Source organism: Mauremys mutica, chromosome 2 (assembly GCF_020497125.1).
Source record: "Mauremys mutica isolate MM-2020 ecotype Southern chromosome 2, ASM2049712v1, whole genome shotgun sequence".
Classification (NCBI taxonomy): Eukaryota; Metazoa; Chordata; order Testudines; family Geoemydidae; genus Mauremys; species Mauremys mutica.
The window spans coordinates 227008968-227034050 of record NC_059073.1 but is presented as its reverse complement, the minus strand read 5'-3'; the positions used below and the strand labels follow the sequence as shown (position 1 = coordinate 227034050).

The window sequence follows — 25083 nt, the reverse complement described above, 5'->3', positions numbered from 1 at the left end:
GTAGAGACTCATGTTAGCAGGGCTTGAGTGAGGGTGCTACAAATAGTAGTGTGGAATTTGTGGCATCAGCTAGACACCTGAGCTTGGACCCACCTTACCTCCAAGATCCACACTTGGGTGGCTAGCCTGAGACGCCACAGGTTCCACATTATGCACATCGCTAGTTTTAGCGCACTGGGGTGATTCCCACTAATGTAAGCCTGTCTGCTTAGGGGGAAAGGCTCTCTCCCAGCTGCAGTGTAGACATACCCTAGAGATAAAAATATAGATGCAACAAAGAATCCTGTGGCACCTTATAGACTAACAGACGTTTTGCAGCATGAGCTTTCGTGGGTGAATACCCACTTCTTCGGATGCAACTGGTGGAAATTTCCTGGGGCAGGTATATATAAGCAAGCTAGAGATAATGAGGTTAGATCAATCAGGGTGGATGAGGCCCTGTTCTAGCAGTTGAGGTGTGAAAACCAAGGGAGGAGAAACTGGTTCTGTAATTGGCAAGCCATTCACAGTCTTTGTGAATTCCTAAAATACATCTATAAAAATATAGATGTATTTTAGGAATGCAGATTCACATTTTTCTTTCAGAATTAATTATTCGTAGAGGAAAATAATTGAGTTTTTTGGCTAAATCTGCATTTGTATTTAGTGCATGTGAAAGTTGAGTAATGAGAAATAGGGCCTCCCATGGCATTTTTCAATACATTGATAAGAAATTAGATTATAGCTAGTAATTCATCAATAATGAATCAGCAAGTGATTTATAATTTCACATCTTTTTTTATATACAACTTTAGTTTTATGACTAATATCAGTGATTTATTAACATAAATGACTTACTTCTACAGAGCAGAGTATATAAAGTATTGGGTCAAATTCAAAACTAGGATAAAATTCAGATTTTGGTTAAAAGGAATGGATCTGACTCATAAGGGAATTGCTGTGGCTCTACAGTGGAGAAGGTATACCCTGGGGACTTGGGCTTTCTGAGTTGGGAGGAGACATGCTAGGTGCAGGAGTGATCTGGGAGATAGCTGCAGTCTACATTATAGGCCTCCTCAATCCCATGGGGATGTGGCAATGTGAGATAATCTTGACCCTGTAGTAGTAATAGCAATTTATTTTTTTTTCTCTTCCACACATTGAAAATGAAGGTAGCTACAGGTCAAGAACTGAGGAGAACATGGTTCTTGAGAGAGCTCTTCTGCCATAAAGGAGAGGGAGAGCATGGAGAATCCACCAAATGTTTCAGCCGTTTGCAGCTTAAGACCTATCCCTATCCCAATCCCAGGTGCTAAATGCTTCCTGTGAGCTGCTGAACAACCCTAATCTGATTGCTTAGACTCTTGTGAGCCTGGGCTTTAAGGAATAAGAGTTCTTTAGATGTTATAATACTAACACACAGATGACAATTTTTCCAATTATGATATTTTAGTGGGAAATGAAAGTCTTCTGTCCCTGGATAAGATCTGTGTACTTCAGGAGTGGGAAAACTACCATCCGTGGGCTGGATCTGGCCTGCCAGTCATTCTAGTCCTGCCCAAGCTCCCTCTGGGGAGAGCGGGGTCTGGGGTTTGCCCCGCTCTGGTGCTCCAACTGGGGAGTAGGGTGGCGGGGCGCTGCATGGGGCCCCTTGGCTCCTACACCTAGGGGCAGCCGGGGGCTCTGCTCTGCACACTGCCCCTGACCCAAGAGCCACCCTCACAGCTCCTATTGATCGGGAACCATAGCCAATGGGAACTGCAGGGGAGGTGCCTGCAGACAGGGCAGAGTGTAGAGCCACCTGGCAGTGGCTCCATGTAGGAACCGGAGAAGGGACATGCCGCTGCTTCCGGGAGCTGCCTGAGGTAAGCACCGCCTAGAGCCTGCACCCAGTAGCCTCTGCCCCAGCCCTGATCCCCCTCCTGCCCTCCAAACTGCTCAATTCCAGCCTGGAGCACCCTCCTGCACCCCAAACTCCTCATCTGGAGCCCCATGCTAGAGCCCCCTCCCACACCTTGAAATCCTTATTTCTGGCCCCATCCTGGAGCTCTCACCCCCTTCCCGCATCCCAACCTCAATTTTATAAGCATTCATGGCCCTCCATACAATTTCCATTCCCAGATGTGGCCCTCAGGCCAAAAAGTTTGCCCACCCCGGTGTACTTGCAGACATAGTTATTTTATATGATATAAAATATGACCTGTAGGCTAATAAACAAATGTTTATAGTTTACTTTAACTGGACTAATTTTTAAATTAGTCTTGAATTAATTCAGTATTAATTTGTTAAGGAACTTGTATCCAAGAGAGGTGTGGTTTGAGCAGAGGACTGGTAGCTAGGAACTTCTGAACTTCACCATAATCCTGGCTCTGACACCGCCTCCCTCTGTAGCCTTGTGCAAGTTGTTGCATAACTGTTTTACCTCTATTTTCCCATCTCTAAGATAGATGATGATGATGATAGTTATTTGCTTACTTAACTCATGATGGGACTGTGAGGGTTACTTAGTGTCTACAAAGCATTTTAAACATGAAGTATGTCCTACATAAATGCTAAGCATGATTCCTTATTACTAAAGAATTATTTTATTTCCAAATCCATTAACATAGCTATTATTTGAATAATATAGAAGTGAAACAACGTTGTTCACTTTTGGTTACTGAAGTGTATTAATATTTTTCTGATAGAGATTTGCAATTAAACTGTCAGAAGCCTGAAAGCTACATTTTTTTTCCATCCTAATAAAACCTAAGATTTCTGATTTAACTCTTTGATTACCTTCAATGGTTCTAGCCACCCCATTTGTAAAATTGTCACTGGGACCCTGGTTCAGCAATCATCCCTATTCAGCAAAACACTTGGGCATGTCACTTAAGTCCCAATGACTTGAAGTGGACTGAAGCTGGTGTTTAATGGCTTTGCTTTTTATGTTTGCTTCTGAAAGACATGTATCAGAGGGGTAGCCGTGTTAGTCTGGATCTGTAAAAGCAGCAAAGAGACTTGTGGCACCTTATAGACTAACAGACGTTTGGGAGCATGAGCTTTCGTGGGTGAATACCCACTTCGTCGGATGCATGTAGTGGAAATTTCCAGGGGCAGGTATATATAAGCAAGCAAGATGCAGGCTCTAGCCCCTGGAAATTTCCACTACATGCATCCGACGAAGTGGGTATTCACCCACGAAAGCTCATGCTCCCAAACGTCTGTTAGTCTATAAGGTGCCACAAGAGTCTTTGCTGCTCTGAAAGACATGTAGGTCAGAATTTTCAAAGCAAATCAGTACCTACAATCAGGGCCCTTTCAAAGGAGCACATCAGATGAGGGTGTGAACACATTTGAAAAATCTAGGTGTGATGTCACAAGGGGAGCTGTTAGGTGCTAAGAACTTCCTGTCAGCAGCATCTCACTCACTATCTAACACTTGCCAAAGAAATGCATGGAGTGGAAAAGCCTTAGTCAGCTGCTTCTTTCTAGCTAGGATGGTACCTACAGGAGTCTCCTCGGATTTAAGGTCAGTTGGTTACCTGTTTTATTAGGGCTGCCAGATCCTCCTCCTAGGAAAGTCTTTCTTGCTTCAGAGAATCTGGGCTGATTTATTTAGGGGAGATAAAAATTGGACCTTTATGCCTGGGTGTAAGAGGATGCAGTCAAATCCGGTCAAAAAAACTTTTTTTTTCCTAATTATGGTGTGGTGTTTTCTTTTAAAAAATAAAATAAAATAAAAAGTTTCATTGTTTCTAACATACCCGTGTTCTCTTCAATGGGCATTGTCAACATAATTAAAATAAAGGTGGTTTTGAGAAGGAATCACTTTCACCTGTATTTTTAATCTCTTTACATTCTTGTTTAGCTATTTCTCACCTTTTGTTACATTGCTGCTTTTTTCCTCCATATACTTGGTTTTTTTTCCAAGTGGACATTATTCTATGTTTCTATCTGTAAAAATACAAAATGTATTTTTGAAAAAGCTACTCACTAAAGGAAACCTACTGTACTATTGTAATGAAAATACAAAAATATTATTTCCACATCTCAATGAATGGAAAAAAATGTGTAGGATTGTGCTCTCTCTCTCTCGCTCTCATGTGGCCAGTTATATATCTTTTTTAATTTGAGGGAATCCTTCTCTCTTGAGAGCATTCAGTTTTTCCACTCCCTTTGCTGGAGATGGATAGTGGACTGGGATAGTTGAAGGACTGGGGCCTTTATTATCCCATTTGTTACTAGGACACGTGTGCCTACTTAAAGCAAATCTATATATCCCATTCTGCCAACAGGGCAATGTAGGACACTCCCAAAACATGGGACATAGAAGTTTGCTGATCCCTGAAATATTAATTTTATTTCTTTCTGTCTCTGCTTTGATTGTTTACCCTTTCTCTTTCTTTATCACTTCCTCCTCTGTCTGCCCTTCCCTAAGAATTAAGTTTAGCCCTTGCCCATTTAAAATTCAGTTGGACTACTCATAGAGGTAAGCTTGTGTGTAAGCTGTTGCACGATTGGGGGTCTTCGTGTCACCCTTTAACAGTAAAATGCACTTAAAGTTAAAAAACCTGTAAAAGTTGCATAAAAAGCAAATGTTTATCCACAGTATAGCCCCCCCCAAAGTCCCAAAAGGAATAATTGTTTTGCTAAAAGGAACTTCTATTGTTCACATTTGTTTACATACAAAACTTTAAACCCCCTGGGGAACCTTAAATAGCCTCAGAGTATTGCAGCTTAGCAGCAAAGCTGTTCAAATAGAAGTGGGTTCAAAATATTTAACTTGTGCTACTGAAGTTTGTACTACAGTACAAGTATAATTAAACATCAGTAGTTGAGATCCACCAAATGGAAAAATACAGGTTAAAACCTGAGCCCCCTGCCATTTTTAACTGTGTTGGACTCATGCCCAAGAGCAGCACTTTCCTACTGCCTCACAATTCCCAGTAAGATTTTTTTCTGTTTAAAATCCTTAATACCATAGAACATGTTTGGCATCCATTTTTAATAATAGGGTTGCATGATAAGTGTGCTGATTTCTGCTATTTCTTATGAAGTTTGGTTGAGGCTTTTAGAACAAATGCCATAAATGTCAGAGCATAAATAATCTATCACTATTCAGCTAATTCATAAATAATACATAAATCATGATGCAAAAGAGTACACATCTCAGTAGACTTTCCAATTGTTGACAAACAACCACAACAAAACTTTGTAAATACAGTTCTCAGCTTTGCAATATTTAAAAGCTGGCAAGTAGATAAAACAAATGTTTGTATGATGCATGAAAACAAAATGCACCCTCAGGCATTACCTGCTGTAAATGCATGTCATGGCTATTATTGTGTTGATCTAACACTGCACAGGATCAGCATATTACTGTGCTATTAGTAAATTAACTTAAGGAAGAGGCACTTGGAATATGTGCAGCTTTTCATTGTAGGACAACATTTGCAGATGGCATTGCTGGTTAGCGTGTGTAAATATGTAACATTTTAAATGCATTATGCCAGATGATTCACACAGGATTAGCAAAGTAGCATTTAGAAAGAAATATTGCACCATTTTAATATTGATTGAAAATGTTCTACCTACTTCATTTTATTATGCAACAATTATTGATTAATCATATAAGCATTTTTGTTCTCCTGTGGGAATATGGATTTTGATTTCTACTTAATATGTATTTTGATTATTATAGATGTTTTAAAAGTTATTTATTCTGAAACGTTCTTAATGAAAACAACCTCTTTGCCTATATTCTGTTTATAGTACTACCACATTCTGCTTATTCCTGCTGCTGCCTAATCGTGGATAATTGCAAAATGCTGTTCCCTTGAAACTAGGATAATCATTTCAAAGAACATATCTTAATGTTCACATTTGTAACTAAAAGTTTTATAAAGACTAACAAGGAGCAAAGATTAAAATGTGTATAACAAATGCAGAAAATATAAATTCAGAAGATGGATCAAATTCTACCAAATCATATTATAGGATTTAGGACAAAATATTTAGGGAAAATATACAGATAATGGCTGGACAGGTACACAGAACGGGATGAAAATAAAACAGAAACCAAAAGGTAGTATAACCTACAATGGGGTGAGGTGAAGAATCTATTGCTATGGGATTATTTGGGTTGATCTCCTGATATTGCATTGATCACTGCATGCAAGGATAGCTTCAAAAATTGTCCAAATATCCCTTGGTCTCCAATGCCCCACTCCCCCATGCCCATGTACACACACTTATAATTCTTAATATGTGAATTGGGTTAAAGAAAGGTCATAGGAATGGTGGGTGGGACTGCATTTCAGAAACACATGATCATAGTTTAACCAGCATCTAACACATTATCTGGGATGACACTTAAAAGTGATAATTCCTGTTGGTTTATTCAGTCTGCCAACACACAACAGACCCCCATCCACATGGCATTTTGTTCTAAAATTAGGATAGTCATTCTGATTTGGAATAACATAATCTGAAGGACTTTTATGATTCTGCTGATAAACCAGGGGCCCAAATGATTGTATGAAAGCTATTGCACAACCCTGGATCATAATTTCCCAAATCATTACATATTACGTATTAGACTCTTAGCTCTGTTAACTGACATTGAAAAAAATTGTTTCCACAGGAGAGCAAGCAATGTTGAATCATCTTGTAGCACACATATAATTAAGCAGGCATATGACATGCCTTTTATTCTGTCAACTGTGGTACGCCACCAAATTATGCCATGTCTAATTTAAAGCATGCCACTGCTGAAAACCAGGGCTGTAACATGCCTTTCACTTCAATTACATGCATGCCTCAAAATACTCCAACTACCTATCACATTTGGGCAAGTCTTTCATTTTCATACTTTCATGTTCATAAAGTGCTGGGAAAGAAAGCTATATCAATTTTAGATGATCCCTGCATTCTGAAATGTAACAATATGATCCCAAACTATTTTTCATACATATTTAGAACTTTATTCCTGTGAAGTAGTAATTCTTATTGTTTGAGATCCTAGATTAGACATACTAAGGTGCTTTGATGCCATGTTGATAGGAGCGTCGGTCCTATTTTTAAAGCAAATATGTACATTACCCTCTTTTTAAATAGTATGTATCACATGGTAACAAGACTGTAGATGTCACAATTTTATATAATTCAAGCATATTAGTGTTGCTGTAGCTATTGCACTTTGATATTTGTAATTTGGAGACCTTCTAGCTAAAGAATCAGGCCCTAGAAATCCCAAGTTTACATGCACTTTCACTACCATTCTTGCACAGAACAGTTTATAACACTTTTATTCTCAAAGCAACAGTTATTCCCTATATTTGGATACAGCTGAGCAGCAGGGGAGGCTCTTGGGCACCATGGGGGAGAGAGACAAGTTCTCAAGAAGTGTATCGGGACTATGAATGTCTGTGGAGGTACAGGGAAGAAAGGGGACTGTACAGGAGTGCAATGGAAAAAGTTTTTGACACTGTTGACTGGGCTCCTTAATATTAGGTAGCCCCACCCTACAGGAAGGAAAGGAAGATGTAGTGGGGCATCAGGGATGGGGGCAAAGAGACTGAGTGAGGTTTGGGAGTAGGTCATGTGAGCAAAGATGTCTGGGCACCTTAGTGGGTTCCCCCAAACCCTGGTGTATCAACATAAATTAGAAGTTATGAAGTACAGAAAATTGCTAAGGGAAGCAAAAGACATTAGGGAAAAATCCATGGCTGGTAGGGCTAAGGACAATAAGAAGGTGCTTAAGTATACTAGGAACAAAAGAAATTCTAGCAATGGTATAGAACCATTAGTAAATGGATATGGTAAAAAAAGAGCAGGCATGGTTAACTTGTGCCCAAGTGTCCTAAAATAATTGGCTAAGGCATTCTCTGCCCCCTTTGATGTTGATTTTTAATAAAAGTTGGAATATTGGGGAAATTCCAGAAGAGTTCAAGAGTTCTAATGGTGTGCCAATATTCAAAAAGGACAAGTGGGTTGACTTGGGTAATTATAGGTTGGTTAGGCTGATATCAGTCCTAAGCAAATTAATGGAAAAGCTGTTATGGTCTTCCACTGAGAAAGAATTAAAGTATACGAATATAATGAGAACAAATCAGCATTGTTTTATGGAAAATAAATCTTGTCAGCTGAACCTGATTTCATTTTTTGCTGGGATACCCACTTCGTCGGATGCATGTCCATGGGTATTCACCCATGAAAGCTCATGCTCCAATACATCTGTTAGTCTATAAGGTGCCACAGGACTCTTTGCTGCTTTTATAGATCCAGACTAACACGGCTACCCCTCTGATACTCAAAAAGTAGTTATCAAGGGAGAATTGTCTCAAATTATTTCTAGTGGGATTCCAAAGAAATGAGTACTAGTCCCAACTCTTAACATTTTTATCTGTGATCTGCAAGTAAATATAAAATCACTGCTGATAACATTTGCAGAGATTGGTGAAGTGGTAAATAATGACAGGACAGTCAGAGTGATCTTGATCACTTGGTAAGCTGGGCCTGTTCAAACAAAATGTGTTTTATAAAGTCAAATGCAGAATCATACATATAGGAAAAAAATAATTCAGGCCATTCCTACAGACTGGGGAAATGTATCTTGGAAAGTGACTCAGAAAAAGGATTTAGGGGTCATAGTGGGCCAGCATCTCAATATGAGCTCCCACTGTGATGCCACAGCAAAAAGGGCTAATATGATCCTTAAATATATAAATGGAGTAGTAAGAAAGAATAAGGGGGTGATTTTAAACCTGCATATGGCTCTGGTGAGACCAATAGTGGAATACTGTGAATAGTTCAGGAGTCCGCATTTTTTAAAAAATGAAAAATTGGAAAGGGTGAAGAAGAAAAGCAAAAAAAAGTAATCTGGAAAAAATGCATTACAGTGAGAAGGTATATCTACAGGGGTTCACTTAAAGTTAGTCAACTCAAGTTGTGAAGTAAATGTATGTAAGTTAAAGCATGAGAACCCTCTGTGTAGATGTTTTTGATCAGGAGTAAAATGGTAGTTTGCTGTAACTTTTTGTTATAGCAAACTAAGGCCACTTTACTCCACAATAAGAGGTTTTGGGGGTGGGGTTAATATACTTTACTTACACTCCTTCACTTCACACCTGCTGTTGATTTGCCTTCACTTTCCTGAGTGTTCCTGTGGAGACGTGGTCAGAGACTTTAGAACTCAATTTGTTTAGCTTATCAAGAAGACTCAGAGGTGTAACAGATTACAGTGCAGAAGTACATTCACGGGGAGAAATTATGGGGTACTGAAAGCCTCTTTAATCAAGAATGGTGTAACAAGAATCAACGAGAGCACAGTTGGACCCCAAACCTTCCACAAAAGTAGTGGTACAATTTTAAGTTCCCAAATTCATATGAGGTTCTAAAATACAAAAGCGTTCTTATGCAACAGATTGATTGCTATAAGTATTGCAGTTATCAGTATTGTATCATGTGAACCCATGACGTTTGTAATTCAAAATCCTTCAATGCAGCCAGATTCATCCAACAGACTTACTTGTCTCTTCTGGAACAGACTACAGGTAGCACCGTGCCTTAGGATACTTGCTTTACTTTTTCATTTCCCCCCAATATGTCTCTTTTACCCACCCACAGCTAGTTTGCATGCCTGTCAATCTGACAGAGCCCAAATGTGAGAGACAATGAGTAATACCCCAAAAAAGATGCAGGTTGCAAGAAAAAAAATTTCTTACAGAAATGTAAAATGTGGGATTCATTCTATTGGTGCAAATAAGGTGTCCCCCCCCGTAATATTAGTTTCATTATTCTTTTTCTGAGGTAAATAATTTTCAGCAATAAAAGTGAGTGGACATCAAATTTGGGTGGAATGTGAATAACTTTGGGACTAAGATGAATAACATTTTTTCTAAATGTGGTGCACGTGAGAGATGCTAGCATTGGAGAAGAACCGCATTACAATATGTTACTAGCTAACTCTTTCACCACATCAGGAAGACTATTGAGAATATTGTTTTTGTCTCATGTACTTGCACTCTAGATATAGATTGAATTTAAGTGAGTCCAAATTAGTGTTGTGAATGGAGGGGAGGAAATTGAACCCATTGTGCTGTACTAAGAGTGCTTCTTTTTGGCCAAATTGCACCCCCTTCTAAAGCTCCAGCTTCTGAAACATAATAAACATTTTGCCTGGAGTCAAACACTATGAAGCATGGAAGAATTTTGAAGAACATATGTTAAGCTTTTCAGGCTGCCATGAAGGGATGCAACTCTAATTTTAGGAAGAACATGCATGACTCTGATAGAACTTTGTTCAGGAAGCCACCAGTCAAATATTTATCATTTATTGAAGATATTGCCATTTAAAAATATATTGAGACATAATATTTTAAAATAGAGTAATTTGCTACAAAGGTTTTGCAAAAAAAAAAAGACCTTTGGTAAAATGCACATAATCTTACTACTTTGATAGTGGCAAGCTGTTGAAATATTCACTGGAATATAAATCTTGTATTGATGGCAACTCTCACTCAAAAAGTCACATTTAGCTAATTTAAGAAGTGATTCTGTTCCTGAAAAGTTTGAATATTAAAGCTTCTTGTGACTCTTATTAGCAGGTTATCCCTCTGAATGGTTCTTGGATTACCCAATATTACCTACGTTTTCATCAGCACGTCTCCTCCTTGGTCTGCATGCGTTCCTCTCTGTGTCTGACTGCAGCCCTCATGACATACCATCTGGGATAGAACCTGATCTCTTTGGTCTGTGGCTCTGATTGAGACCTTTGAGTCCATACACACTTTATCCTTCACTACCTCTCCTTAGATGTTATGAAAGGTTTTACATATTTTTGGGCTGCATGCATGATATGTTATGAACCTGTATGTTATGCAGCTAGTCTTAGATTTTTGTGTGTATATATTTTTTCTGCAAATCTAATATAAAATTTACCTCTGCTGGTAAATTTTGAATGCAGGTTCTAAGGGCTATGATTATTAATGATATAATCTAGTTTCAATTCAAACTAATGATAAATTAGCAGAATTTTATGAGTACTGAACACTAATGGAGACAAAGGTGCTTTTCTTTACATAAAATGTTAATGTTATTGCTATGGATCTCTATTTTGGAACACATGGAATTCAATACAAGCAGTTCTCTTCCTTTGTATGGCAGGCTATGATATATAAAAATACTGTGCTCACTTAAAGAAAACTGGTACTTAATATAGGAAACACCATTCTTTTCCCCATGGATTTCATTTTTCAAAGAATGAAGCAGGATTTATGGTAGTGTATTTAATTACTATCTTTTCCCTGCTATGTGTTCTAGACTGTGTCAGACACTAGATGCCATAGTAATTAATTACTTCAGTATTCAGCCTAGTTATTAAAAGCTTTCTCATGAACTTTCCTTGGCAATGTACACAGACAGGAGCTATCTCAGAATGCAGCCAGTTGCCAGTTAGCTGAGTTCACCAATACACTTTAGCCAATAAAGAGGCACTTCATTCTCTTGAATGACTGTAAGAACAACACAGATGATTATAGCTGAGTGAACAACTTATGGCAAAAAAATTAACAAATGTATCTCTTTTTCTGCATATGAAATGTTCATGATGAGATCATGATTTCCTTGAATGTATTTGTTTTTTTGAATTTTACCAGATAAATATTTTTATATGTTGTTTTCCGTTGATTTTCCTCTATGGATTGATAACTGATAGTTTGCTATGAATATTTCATACTCAGTGTTAGGCCCCAGTCCTGCTACTATTTATATACAAGACTAGCTTTAGGCATGTAAGTAGTCCCCTGGACTTCAGTGGAACTGCTCAAATGTTTAAAGTTAAATGCATGTGTAAGCATTTGCAGGATTGGGGTCCAACATATCTAAAATGTTGACCAATCCTAATGTGAAACTGCTCATCACTGTGAGTAAGGGATTAACTGTCTGGTCCACAGTAATTTATGTGCATGGTATTAGCTATGAAGAGTACAATGAGTTTCTTTAATGGCATCTGTACCATTGTTTTAGAAAAGGGTTTTGGGAAGCCTGACCCCTTCTATGTCAAGAAGTGCTCCATCCCGTACATAATTCCATATCCTTTCCAAATTTGTTTTACTTAAGCATAATAAAACTGAGTTACAAAAAGAGTAGGAGCATGGTCAAAAGACTTTGGGTCAGATCCTGCCACCCATACTCAAATGCTGGCTATGCTAGGAGATCAATGATCTGTATGGAACCCTCTGACTCCCATCCCAGGCTCTTGTATTGTGGGTAGAAAAATGGGGGAAGGAAAGCAATTGTTGATGGGATGCTGTTGTTCCTCCTGTGCAGGTAGGCTGGTAGCGGGCCAGCAGTAGCAGAGAGTGGATAGAGCCTTGACTCCACCTCTTTCTCCAATATGTCAGCCCCTGCATCTGAGTAAGCACAGCCAGGAACATAAGATGTATCAGGAGAAGGGCTGACATAGCTTACTTTCTCACCACAACCCCAGCCCATGGAGAAAGGGGAAAGCAGGAACCAAATTTTGTGTCTGAGTTGCAACTCATTCCAGGTACTGCCTGGGGACAGCACAGCTAATGCTGCCTCTTACTCAGGATGGATTGAATGGGCAAATTCATCCTAATGTGAATAAGGGTGGCAGAATATGGGCAGCTTGTTTTTAAATGCAATTATTACCACATCTATTTTGCATATTCAGTGAAAATAAAATAATCATATGGATTATCTGTCAAGATATATGTAGACCAATAATAAAGTAGATGAAATACAGTATTGATTTTCTCACTTTAGCTAATCTGTCACTTCCAAATGGCTTGTTATGATCCTAGGCTTGATGTGTTGGAAAATACACGGGTCTGACTTTAGCACTACTTTGTTTCATTTGATAGTTGTGACTGGTAGGAAGATAGGTATAATATTTCTTCATACCGCCATTGGTCTTGAATAGAAATGAGCATAATCTGTAAACCATCATTGTTATCTGTAATATTAGAGGCAGCTATTAAAGAAGCTGGGTTTCTCAGAAGGTGATATTCACAGCATATTTCAAGTATATTCCTTTATCTGAAGTTTCTTTTTATAGAGGCTGTAAAAATGTGAAATTAATGACTCCATGAGAAACAGCTTCTTTTCAGAAAGATAAGCGCAAATAAGTGGAGGAATAACTAAGTTTTTCTTTTAACCAGCGTGAACAAGATAGGCCAGCAGTGGAGAATATGAATATAGGCAATTACTAGAGTAGCCAAACCACGACTCCATCTAGTTTTCAAATTTATTAAACAAAGTTCAGCATTTAATGATAATTAAAAGACAAAGGCAAGATAAAATGAAAATAGTTGAGGCCGGGCATTATTAGAAATTAAATTGATGCATGAAAGCCTTCACTAGCAGGACTAAGTACTGTTTTTGCCCCATATTCCTAAATGGCCCTGTCAAGGATTGAACTCACAACCCTGGATTTAGCAAGCCAATGCTCAAACCACTGAGCTATCCCTATCCCTTATGATATTTTCAATTTAGTAAAGCTCATTCTTTACAGAATTACTCCACATATTGTTAAACATCCATATTTCCCCATGATAAATATAGTGCATTGTAGTTCTTTATAGGCTACCCTGATTCATCTTCCTCTGCCCTTACTCCACTCCACCCCCTTTTAAAAAAAGGATAGTGTTTTTCAGAATTGTACATATTATGATTTAGAATGAAATTCAGATTCACACAGCTCTTCTGCCTGTCCTGAAATTGCTTCAAAATGAGATTTTGGATAGAGTGACTTAAGGCTATGTTATTGCCTCCAAAAGAATGCTGCGAATAAAAGACATTGCCATGTATACAAAAATGGTATAAATGAAGTAGATAATTCAGAGAGAGAGAGAGAGAGAGAGAATGAATAAATATCTTTGGTTATCTCATTAGGAATTATCTACTTAATTTATACTGTGTGTGTGTGTGTGTAACTACAATTACAAAGAAAACAGAAATCCATGGGCTTTTGAGTCACCTTTTGTGGCTTTACACTGGTATAACTTCAATGGAGGTCTGATTTATAAAAGGGTGAGAAGAATCAGGCCCCGTAACTTTGAACTTTCACTTAATCACAATTCAAAAGCCCAAACCTGCAAACTTTTACTAATAATTAAGTCTGCTCATATGAGTAAGAGTTTGCAGGGTTAGACTGCAAGTGAAATGACTAAACTGGTAGTCTCCAGTAAAATATCTTTCTAGATATTCTGAGATTTCTGGGTTTGTTTTCTGAATTTGATATACAATATCAGTTAAAATTTCAGGTATAATGAATCCAAGCATTGGGCCAGATCCTCAACAGATATAAATTAATATAATACCAATGAAGTCAATGGACTTATGCCAGTTAACACTAGCAGAGGATCTGGCCCATTAAGTTGCTGCTTGATTTCCAGGGAGTGCTTTGGAAGCAGTCATTTACTTGTAACTGATTCTCCTCAGTTAAGCTAAGCCTATTATTCCTGCATTTTGTTCTATATTCAATAAATGAGTAGTAGTTTGAAAGGGTTGGTGTCTTGTGGGAAATGGTATTTATTGGAGATTGACCTGGAGAAGTAGAGGTGAGTAAGTATGGTGCCTGAGAAAGGAAAGATAACCAGATAAATAAGTAGCTGTAGCAGGTAGTTGCATAGGCAGGGGGCCCAAAAGTAGTGGCATATTGAGACTAAACTAGGACACTGAGGTTTAGGACCTATGAACAGTCATTGGAGTAATTGAGAAAAACAAACTCTCGTAGAATCAAACCCTTTTCAAATTTCTCAGTGTTCAGTGTTTGGTAAATCTATTGGTATTGTCTTTTTGATAAGGAACGTAAAAGCCTCTCATTTTGGAAGCAATTATCCCTGTGAGAAGCATCCAAGAATAAACTAGGAATATTCCTCTAAATAAGTGATCCTCAACCGGTGATTATAGAGTATCTTCAAGGCACTGCATTCAATTTTTGTGGAGACTACATCTGAGGCACAAGTTTGGTCTCAGGCAGTGAGTGCTGATCACAAGAACACTCTTCATACTGTGTGAAGCACAATATGGCTCAAGGAGTACTGAAAAAAAGGACTGGACTTTCAACATTTTTTCCAGTCTCACCAAACAGTCAGAACTAAGGAGAGAGGGGAAAACCAATTGATATTTTTTCCCAGTGGCCAGGAAGCAGAGAGGAAAACAATCAATATTCTATATCAGCAACCAAGAAGGGAGAGGAGAGAAAGGAGGTATTGTGTTTAAATGGAGATGATTAGTGCCACTAAACAATCATGTAAAGTTGACATGCTTGGGGAGGTCAGCATAATAACAGTACATCAATGTATAATAGCATTGTGTTTTGGATGACTCCAAACTGTTCCAAATGCTAAAGTAGAATTTCAGAACAACAGCATGCAAGTTATTGGCTCTCCAGAGACTAAGTTATCTGACTAACTTGCTTATCAGCCACACAAAGTTCAGGATCACTGCTATACATGAAAGACTACATGCCAGTCCATCTTTAGTACAAAAGTTTCTGTATTGTGGGGATTGTCTGCTTTTGCAATGCTTAATTTTATATAATGATTTCTGTGTATAACTAGGGGACAGAGGAAATAAACAGGACACCATCAATGAAGAACTTGCCATCCATTCAAAGACATCTATATACATGTTGATTCCCTGTAATGATATTTAAGGCCTACATTCACAAAGGCACTTAGGTACCTAAACCCCATGTTTACGTGCCTAAATCTGGATTTAAGCACCAAAATCCCAGTTTCAGGACCACTGCAACGCACAAAACTGCCACTGAACCTGTAATTGCCTAGACTCATTTGGTGCCAACATTTTTTTGTTTTTTTTTTTGAGTAGAAGTTACCTAAGTGCCTATGTTTCTACCTCTGGGCATGCACACGGCTGCTACTCTAGCCATCTGGATGCCCATCTCCCACTCAACCTCTAGAGCAATTCACAAATTTGGACAATCAGGACACCCAAAGCATGGAGTTGCATATCTGACCATCTTGACTAATGGCCATTGATGGAACTATCCTCCATGAACTTGTCTAATTCTCCTGTGAACCCCATCATAGTTTTGGCCTTCACAACATATTCCTTGAATTATATCAGTGTGGCCTTTTTGTTTAGACTAACTTAGTCTTTCTGTCTCCCTTTGAACCTTTTCCCATCAACATTTGTTGTTATAGGTAATTGTGACATTTTATGATTTTTCACTTACTCTTACAGATGAGCTTAAAATAAGGGTAAATTTATAGGCCCAGTTGTCACAACAGATTCCCAGTTCAAGTCCCCTCCCCCTCCATCTGATAAGAGAGAGGTTTTGAACAGGGACCTGCCATCTCAGGTGAGTGTTCTAACCATCAGGCTACAGAGTCATTCTCATGCTTGTGCTCTCCCCCTCCTGTCTCTGGCCCAATAGCTCTGTTTTATTTTAAGTATTTTCACATTAAGAGGGTTTTCTTGAGGAACCTGCCATAAATGAAGGGCTGATAGTCCAATTATTAAAGTACCCTCTTGGGACAGCAGATTTTATCTTAGGAGGATGACATCCTTCGAAGATTTTCACATTGTATGAAGAGTTTCTGTTTTTGCCTCTAGGTGTAATACGTTATTTTTTCATTCAAAATACTCCAGGAGTGCTTTCCGTCATAATATCCTGAGGGTGGAGAGAAATATGGTATTTAAACTGTGGTAGTAGAGGATTTGCAGTTCTTATTTAAATAAACAAAATAGAGATGACAGCAGTGGAGGAGCTATTGAAAGCAGGGATGTCTGCTGACTAGCAGGGAAAACTGCAAGTAAATAAATTAGAAATGCTAGTAAATAAAAACTATGACAACGTTGGCATCACAGACTTGGTGGGATAATACACATGACTGGAATATTGGTATTGATGGGTACAGCTTGCTCAGGGGAAAAAGGGAGGGGGTGTTGCCTTATATATTAAAAACATATATAGTTGGACTGAGGTTGAGATGGAAATTAGGACATAGACTTGTTGAAAGTCTCTGGGTAAGGATAAAAGGGTAAAAAACAAGGGTGATGTCATGGTAGGGTTCTACTACAGACCACCTAATTAGGAAGAAGAGGTGGATGGGGCTTTTTTTAAGCAACTAACAAAATCATCCAAAGCATAGGACTTGGTGGTGATGGGAGACTTCAACTACTCAGACATTGGTCGGAAAAATAACACATCAGGGCATAGATTATCCAACAAGTTCTTAGAATGTATTGGAGAATTTTTTTTATTTCAGAAGGTAGCTTGGGTGAAAGTGATAATGAAATGAGAGTTGATGATTCTAAGGAGGGAGAACAGCAAAATAAAGACAATGGATTTTAAGAAGGAAGACTTTAACAATCTCAGGGAGTTGGTAGGTAAGATCCCATGGGAAGCAAGTCTAAGGGGAAAAACCATTGAAGACAGTTGGCAGTTTTTTAAAGAGACATTATTAAGGGCACAAGAGCAAACTATTCCACTGCGTAGGAAAGATAGGAAGTATGGGAAGAGACCATCCTGGCTTAACCAGGAGATCTTCAATTATCTAAAAAAAATCAAAAAAGATTACTACAAAAAGTGGAAACTATATTCATCCTTTGTAATTTGACCTAAACAAATACTACAAGTATGTAGGGAGAAGATTAGAAAGGCCAAGGCACAAAATGAGATCAAACTAGTTAGAGACATAAAGGGTACCAAGAAAACATTCTACAAATACATTAGAAGCAAGAGGAAGACCAAGGGCTGGGTAGACCCGTTACTCAATGATGGAGGGGGGGAGGGGAAATAACAAACTGTGGAAATGGCCGAGGAGCTTCATGACTTCTTTGTTTCAGTTTTCACCAAGAAAGTTGGTGGTGATTGGACTTCTAACATAGTGAATACCAGTGAAAATGAAGTAGGATCAGAAGAAGCTAAAATAGGGAAAGAACACGTTAAAAATTACGTAGGCAAATTAGATGTCTTCAAGTCATCAGCGGCTGATGAAATGCATCCTAGAATACTCAAGGAGCTGACTGAGGAGATATCTGAGCCATTAGCGATTAATCCTTAAAGATTATGGAAGACTGGAATGATGCCAGAAGACTGGAAAATGGCATGATATTTGCCCATCTATTTAAAAAAAAGGAAATAAGGACAACCCAGGGAATTACAGACCAGTCAGCTTAACTTCTGTACCCGGAAAGATAGTGGAGCAAATAATTAAGCAATCAATTTGCAAACATCTAGAAGATAATAAGGTGATAAGTGATGGCATGGATTTGTCCAAAAAAAACAGTGTCAAACCAACCTGATAGCTTTCTTTCACAGGGTAACAAGCCTTGTGGATGGGGGGAAGCGGTAGATGTGGTATATCTTGACTTCCGTAAAGCTTTTGATATTGTCTCATATGACCTCATAAACAAACAAAGTAAATGCAACCTAGATGGAGCTACTTTAAGGTGGGTGCAAAACTGATTGGAAAACCATTCCCAGAGAGTAGTTATCAGTAGTTTACAGTAATGCTGGAAGGGCATAATGAGTGGGGTCCTGCAGGGATCATTTCTGGGTCCGGTTGTATTCAATATCTTCATCAATGATTTAGAAAGTGGCATAGAGAGTATACTTATAAAATTTACAGATGATACCGAGCTGGGAGAGGTTGCAAGTGCTTTGGAGGATAGGATAAAAATTAAAAATGATCTGGACAAACTGAAGAAATGGTCTGAAGTAAATAGGATGAAATGCAATAAGGACAAATGCAAAGTACTCCACTTAGGAAGGAACAATCAATTGACCACAAGCTAAATGAGTCAATAGTGTAATACCCTTGCGCACACACGCACACAAAAAAAAAGCGAACATTATTCTGGGATGTATTGGCAGGAGTGTTGTAAGAAAGGGTACGTCTACACTACGGGATTATTCCGATTTTACATAAACCGGTTTAGTAAAACAGATTGTATAAAGTCGAGTGCACGCGGCCACACTAAACACATTAATTCAGTGGTGTGCGTCCACGGTCCGAGGCTAGCATCGATTTCTGGAGCGTTGCACTGTGGGTAGCTATTCCGTAGCTATCCCATAGTTCCCGCAGTCTCCCCCGCCCCTTGGAATTCTGGGTTGAGATCCCAGTGCCTGATGGGGCAAAAATCATTGTCGCGGGTGGTTCTGGGTAAAGGTCGTCAGTCACTCCTTCCTCTGGGAAAGCAACGGCAGACAATCATTTCACGCCCTTTTTCCCTGGATTGCCCTGGCAGACGCCATAGCATGGCAACCATGGAGCCTGTTTTGCCTCTTGTTACTGTCACCATATGTGTACTAGATGCCGCTGACAGAGGTGATTCAGCAGCGCTACACAGCAGCATTCATTTGCTTTTGCATGATAGCAGAGATGGTTATCAGCCATTCTGTACCGTCTGCTGCCATTGTAAATTGGCAATGAGATGACAGTTACCAGTCCTTCTGTACTGTACTGTCTGCTGCTGTCATGGGTGCCCCTGGCTGAGGTCAGCTGGGGGCGCAAAAGACAAAAATGGGAATGACTCCCCGAGTCAATCCCTCCTTTATGGTATCTTAAAAATAGAATCAGTCCTGCCTAGAGTATAGGGCAAGTGTACTAGAGAACCACTGTATCAGAGAACCAGAGAGCACAGCCGCTCTGTGTCAGATCCCGCAGAAATGATGAGCTGCATGCCATTCACAGGGGGTGCCCCTGCAACAACCCCACCTGTTGCTTCCCTCCTCCCCCAGCCTTCCTGGGCTACCATTGCAGTGTCCCCCCCCCCATTTGTGTGATGAAGTAATAAAGAATGCAGGAATAAGAAACAGTGACTTGTTAGTGAGATAAAATGAGGGGAAGGCAGCCTCCAGCTGCTATGATAGTCCAGACAGGACATTAAGCAGTGTGGGGGAGAGGAGCCCAGCATCCCGCTGCTATGATAGTCCAGGCAGAACAGAATCTTTTGTTTACACATGAAGGGCGGGGGCTGATGGAGCTCAGCCCCCTGTTGCTATGATGAAGATGGTTACCAGCCATTCTGTACCATCTACTGGGAAGCAGTAGCACTCATGGGCTGATGATGAGGACGGATACCAGTCCTTCTGTACTGTACCATCTGCCACAAGGCTGCTGATGACGATGGATATCAGTCATATTGTACCATCAGCCACCAAGGAGGGGGGGCGAGGATGCTGCAGTTCACTGCCGCAGCATCGCGTCTACCAGCAGCATTCAGTACACATAGGGTGACATTTAAAAAAGTCAAGAGACTATTTTTTTCCCTTTTCCTTCTGGGGGTGGGGAGGGGGGGTAAATTGACGAGCTATGCCCTGAACCACCCCGGACAATTATGTTTGACCCTACAGGCATTGGGAGCTCAGCCAAGAATGCAAATGCTTTTCGGAGACTGCAGGGACTGTGGGATAGCTGGAGTCCTCAGTCCCCCCTCCCTCCCTCCATGAGCGTCCATTTGATTCTTTGGCTTTCCGTTATGCTTCTCACGCAGCAGTGTGCTGAGTCCCTGCTGTGGCCTCTGTCTGGAGATTTTTTAAAAATGCTTTGGAATTTCGTCTTCTGTAACGGAGCTCTGATAGAACAGATTCATCTCCCCATACAGCGATCACATCCGTACGGTCCATGCTGGAGCTCTTTTTGGATTTGGGACTGCATTGCCACCCGTGCTGATCGGAGCTTCACGTTGGGCAAACAGGAAATGACATTCAAAAGTTCGCGGGGCTTTTCCTGTCTACCTGGCCACTGCATCCGAGTTCAGATTGCTGTCCAGAGCGGTCACAGTGCTGCACTGTGGGATACTGCCCAGAGGCCAATACCGTCGATTTGCGGCCACACTAACCCTAATCCGATATGGTAATATCGATATTAGCGCTACTCCTCTCGTTGGGGAGGAGTACAGAAACCAGTTTAAAGAGCCCTTTATATAGATATAAAGGGCCTCTTAGTGTGGATGGGTGCGGCGTTAAATCGGTTTAACGCTCCTAAAATCAGTTTAAACGTGTAGTGTAGACCAGGCCAAAGACATGAGAAGTAATTCTTCTGTGCTACTCCACGCTGATTAGGCATCAACTGGAGTATTGTCCAGTTCTCGGCACCACATTTCAGGAACCTTGTAGACAAATTGGAGAGAGTCCAGAGAAGAGCAGCAAAAATGGTTAAAGATCTAGAAAATATGACCTATTTTCAGTCTGGAGAAGAGAAGACTGAGGGGACATAACTTTTCAAGTATGCAAAAGAAAGGAGGATAGAGAAAAATGTTGTTGTTCTTAACCTTTGAGGATAGAACAAGAAACAATGGGCTTAAATTGCAGCAAGGGAGGCTTAAGCTGGACATTAGGAAAAGATTCCTAACTGTCAGGGTGGTTAAGCACTGGAATAAATTGCGTAGGGAGGTTGATGAATCTCCATCATTGGAGATTTTTAAGAGCAGGTTAGACAAACATCTGTCAGGGATGGTCTAGATAATACTTAGTCCTGCCATGAGTGCAGGAGACTGGACTTGATGACCTCTCGAGGTCCCTTCCAGTCCTATGATTCTATCTTTCACCCTCATTTTGTGTTTGCATGATCACAAATCAATAAACGATTTGTGGCAGAGTATATATGAAGTGGTATTTCACAATTGCAAGAGTCTACCCCAGAGAAATATTTAGGAAAACTAGAAGCCACCATCCCAACCATTTTTAGGTGTTGATCAGGAAAGAATGAATTTAACATGTAATACAGATATAATAGTTAAATGAACAGTAAGACTTTATGGGCAGTACATTTCCTGGTAATGATTGCATTATGTTGTGTTGCTACTCCGTGAAACTAGAGGGGCCTATTGCTCCCTACATATTAGATTGTGATTGCTGAACATTTCCCTACTGCCTTCTTGTAGGGAGAATAAACCTCCCTGGAAATTAAATAGGGACGGATCCAGAAAAGCAAGTGTAAGGGTTGTTAATAGAAGCTGGCATAGGTAATGTTTAGCACATCTGCCTAATAATTTCTAACATAGTACATAAAGAGAGACTGACTCACCCTGCAGCAAGCATCCCTCCATCGTTGCCTGCTATTTGATTATGGTTCAAATAGAATTGCCACTTACCTTTGATTCTCCCAGTCCCATCAAATCCCTCTGCAGCTTTCTATGAGGAATTCCTTTTTATTCCTGTGACTGTAAGATATGGAAGATAAAAGCATAAGCACAAGTTGGATGTATTTGTTAGGCATGGAGAGGAGATAGAGATTTCATTGTGCTAATTGACTACTGCAAACACCTGTGACTCTGTTGTACAAAAACTTCGGGTTCCCTCTGGGAGAACACCATAGGAAGTTGCTACATCACTATTGTTGAGGTTTGGCTATTACCCATAATGGGTTTTGATCTGCCCAACATTCTGTACCATATACAATAACTTTTTTGCTTTGGGGTAGATGTAACAAACTTTTTTGCATTACAATCCCATGGTACATTTTTGTGATTCCTGCCTACAGGAAAGACTTCTAAATCCAAATATTCTTTCGTACAGGAGAGCGCATTCAGATTTGCCAAGTTGATGGCTTCTACCTTCCACAACTTGTCTTAATTTAATCTGATGTAGACCAGAAGTTCTCAAACTTCATTGCACTGTGACCCCCTTCTGACAACGAAAATTACTACATGACACCAGGAGAGGAGAATTTGGCCTGAATCTGCCTGAGCCCCGCTGCCCCGGGTGGGGAGGCCAAAGCCCGAGCCCCACTGCCCTGAGCAGGGCAAAGCCAAAGCCCAAAGGCTTCAGCCCTAGGCAGATGGCTTCAAACATGAGCCCTACTACCCAGGGCTGAAGCCCTCGACTTTCAGCTTTGGCCCCGGGCAGTGGGCCTCAGGCTTTGATTTCAGCCCTGGGCCCCAGCAAGTCTAAGCCAGCTTTGGCAACCCCATTAAAATGAGGTCGTGACCCACTTTGGAGTCCCAACCCACCGTTTGAGAACTGCTGATGTAGACTATTCCCACATCTACCACTCTCATTTCCTGAGTCTGTGGGTGTTAATGGCAGCTTCACTGTGGGACTATGCTAAAATATAGAACTACAAGGCTAACTTTAAGCACCCATTTTTGAATATTTTGGCCAAAATGAAGTAAATATTTTAAGAAATTACATAGCAGGTGTAGGAAATTTTTTCTCTCCTCCCCCAAACAGAGTTACATATTTGCTTCCCATTCTGTTGTCTTCTACCTATTTCTCTGTCTTAGGTATCTCATTTTATCTAACTCTGTATTATTGGCAACTCTAGGCTGTGGGGTCCTATGGCAGAATGTGCCTGTGTGAGTATGGGAAGGGAAGTGGTTGTGTTAAGGTGAGTAACAGTGGTGTGAGGAGTGAAGGAAAGAGGTAGGTGGGAAGAGATTCCTCTTTTCTCAGAGGGAATGGGTCAGTTGGCTTTTGTAAGTCTGATTTTGCTGAAGTTGAGTATGTGTCAGGAGAGTGAAAATAAAGCATGGATAGATAGCAGAGAACCTTTAAGGTCTGTACTAAAATTCAATTAATAGTAATGATACTCAAAAATCACACACACACAAATAAAATCAGAGTCCCTTCCTCCTATAACTATATAATTATTGGCCTAATTAAACACCTTATGCTATAGATCAAACAATAGTTTAAAAAGTATTGATTTAGGAAATAGAATGGGATTAAGGTGCAATATTTCCTGGTTTTTCATCCTCCAACATAACTGTGGTTTACACATTTGTTGCCCTTACTTGTCTTTGGTTTCTTATCACTAAACTTTTAATAATTTTCTCTTATACGTTTCTGAACTGACCTCATTGCTGAAATTAGTTTATTTTTTGTCATCCCCTTCTGCAATAATGCATGCTGCAGAACTACAGTAAGCAGTCCACTAAATTTTCCTTTTCTTTCCTGTAACTGAGTACCAATAAGGCCAGAATATACATGCACAGCTGATGCCACATAATTCATGAAGTCCACCTTTTCCCTGAGGCAGAAACTGCCCAGCTCAAAAGAGGAAGGGAGGAGAGAACGGGAGTGGGGAAGGGGGATAAGAAAAACCTAATCCCTTATTACTGTTTTGCTTAGCACTATTCTGTAGTTACTTTTTTAAAATTAAGTATCACAACAGGAGGACCTTGAGGCCCCAACTAAGACTGAGGCACTATTGTGCTAGGCACTGTATAAGCACCTAGTAAGAGACAAAGCCTAACCTAAGGCCTGGTCTACACTAAGGGCGGGGGTCGAACTAGGGTACGCAAGTTCAGCTACGGGAATAGCGTAGCTGAACTTGAAGTACCCTAGTTCGAACTACTTACCCATCCAGACGCCGCGGGATAGAAGTCCGCGGCTCCAAGGTCGACTCTGCCACCGCCGTTTGCAGTGGTGGAGTTCCGGAGTCGACCGGAGCGCGCGGGGAGTTCGAACTATCGCGTCTAGATTAGACGCGATAGTTCGAACTCCGAGAAGTTGAGCTTGGTTTGTTTTCTTTAACCAAAAGAAGGTTGAGAGGAGATATAATTGCTCTCTTTAAATATATCAGAGGGATAAATACCAGGGAGGGAGAGGAATTATTTCAGCTCAGTACTAATGTGGACACGAGAACAAATGGATATAAATTGGCAGTCGGGAAGTTTAGGCTTGAAATTAGACGAAGGTTTCTAACCATCAGGGGAGTGAAATTCTGGAGCAGCCTACCGAGGGAAACAGTGGGGGCGAAGGACCTCTCTGGCTTTAAGATTAAGCTTGATAAGTTTATGGAGGGAATGGTTTGATAGGATAACGTGATTTAGTCAATAGATCAATAACGTGCCACCACTGGTAATTAGTACCGAGGGTCAATGTTGGGATATTGAAAGTCTTTTTCCTGAGTGTCTGGCTGGAGAGTCTTGCCCGCATGCTCGGGGTTCAGCTGATCGCTATATTTGGGGTCGGGAAGGCATTTTCCTCCAGGGTAGATTGGCAGTGGCCCTGGAGGTTTTTCGCCTTCCTCCGCAGCATGGGGCAGGGGTCGCTTGCTGGAGGATTATCTGCTACTTGAAGTCTTTAAATCTGGATTTGGGGACTTCAACAGCTGAGTCAAGGGAGAGAATTATTTCAAGAGTGGGTGGGTCAGCTTTTGTGGCCCGCATCTT

General features: G+C 40.2%; 1 protein-coding gene across 3 annotated transcripts in view; it reads left to right on the top strand.

Moving 5' to 3' along the window:
- The window catches only part of KCNH8 (potassium voltage-gated channel subfamily H member 8), a 371011-nt gene that overhangs the window by 39728 nt on the left and 306200 nt on the right, over positions 1 to 25083 (top strand). The window contains exon 1 of one of the 3 annotated variants that reach the window (XM_045007784.1): positions 3361 to 3490. The exons of the other annotated variants lie outside the window; for them this stretch is intronic. The gene's annotated coding sequence lies outside the window, so the exon portion shown is untranslated. Of the gene's footprint in view, positions 1 to 3360; positions 3491 to 25083 lie in introns of those variants that run through there. 3 annotated transcript variants of the gene reach the window in all.